Below are 1,523 nucleotides of genomic sequence, written 5' to 3'. Positions count from 1 at the left end.
ACATTTGAGTATTGACAGCTACTTGTGGTGTTCTACTTCTTCAGCTGGGTTGTGATTCACATGTGTTAGTCTTATATGTATACATTTGTTATTTATTCAAATATGCATAGATAGATGATATTTGATTGAGATTAGATAGATAGGTAGATAGATGATAGATAGATGATAGATAGATAGATAGATAGATAGATAGATAGATAGATAGATAGATAGAAAGATTCAAAAGATAGCAAGTAGGACTAGGGTTCAGGTAACATTCTGGCCATCTATATTTCAGTGAAGCTAGTTTTATTCAATGCAATAAACTACCAATTAGAAAGCAGGAGTTTTCATCTTTCATTTTATTTACTTCAGAGTTTAATTTAAAAATGAGACTATATACTGATGTGTTTCTTTTTCATTCTCAATAATTTTTTTTCTTTTTATTTATTTCCCTCCAGACAGGATTAGTTCATCCAAGCAATGGAACATGCTTTGTAAAAATTAAAAAAACCCCAAATTTATCAAGTAGTAGCTTTTTTTTACTTTGGGAAGAAATGTTTAATCTGATGTAGCACATAATACTGTACAGGGAGTATTCCCAGAGTTCCTCTCCAGATTATAAGAAAGTTCTCAAGAATAACTGGATTTGCTGGAGCCTGGCCCCCTGCCTATGGGAAGGAAAGGGAATGTAGGAGGCAAAGCACTGAGGTCTGCTCTCTTGTCACTCATAGATCTAGTTCTGAGCACAGCTCTAAGTAATCCACCAGCTCCTCAGGCTGAACCACAAGCCAATCTCCTCTGCACTCCACAGAATCACTACCATGGACAATGTTCCTGCCAACTTGGATGCAAAAGTCCCCACGGGTGGTCCAGGCTTAGAGTCTGCAGGGTTGGGGTCCCTGAGCATCACTCGGCCTGTCTTCAACACATTCAGCCCCTCCCAGGATATGGCAACCACAGGCCCTGATTGCATGTACTTTACCAGGCCGGCAAAGAATACACAGTCCTTCGGGACAATGTAGTGTTCCTTGAGAAGGTCTCCAGAAGACTGAATTAATTTCATAGCAATAAGGTGAAATTCCTTTTGCTGAAAATGCTTGATGATCTCTCCCACGAGGCTGCGCTGTAGCCATCAGGCTTGATGGCAATGAAAGTGCGTTCCTTCGCTGTTAGTCGTGGTTCTCCTCCAGCCAAACCACTGCAACTCCATCTGGGACACTGGCACCGGAAAGGCTAAGTATTAGCTTTTGATGTTACATATCACTTCTCATGCTTCTACCGGGCCATCAAAAGAACTGAAAACATACAAGGTCTAAAGTGGCCATGTAGTTAAATCCAAAGATTACAGCTTTGATCTGCCTGGCCTCATGAATTGAGAACTGATGGGAACTTGGATGCCAAGCCAATGCCCACTATCATGGGTAGTGATGATAAATGCCCTCTTGGCAATCCACTCTTACTAGGAAAGTATATTTGATCCCTAGGAAAGGGAATGCTGTGAGAGTGGATCCTTGGATACACAAAAAAATAACTCTATTAAC

General features: G+C 40.5%; 1 pseudogene; it reads right to left on the bottom strand.

Moving 5' to 3' along the window:
• Positions 1 to 703: 703 nt before the first annotated feature.
• On the bottom strand, positions 704 to 1,307 carry LOC110589393 (annotated as a pseudogene).
• Positions 1,308 to 1,523: the final 216 nt, after the last annotated feature.

The sequence above is a fragment of the Neomonachus schauinslandi genome, chromosome 6 (assembly GCF_002201575.2).
Source record: "Neomonachus schauinslandi chromosome 6, ASM220157v2, whole genome shotgun sequence".
Lineage (NCBI taxonomy): Eukaryota > Metazoa > Chordata > Mammalia > Carnivora > Phocidae > Neomonachus > Neomonachus schauinslandi.
Note: the sequence above shows the minus strand (reverse complement) of the source record. Positions and strands in the feature narration are given on the sequence as shown.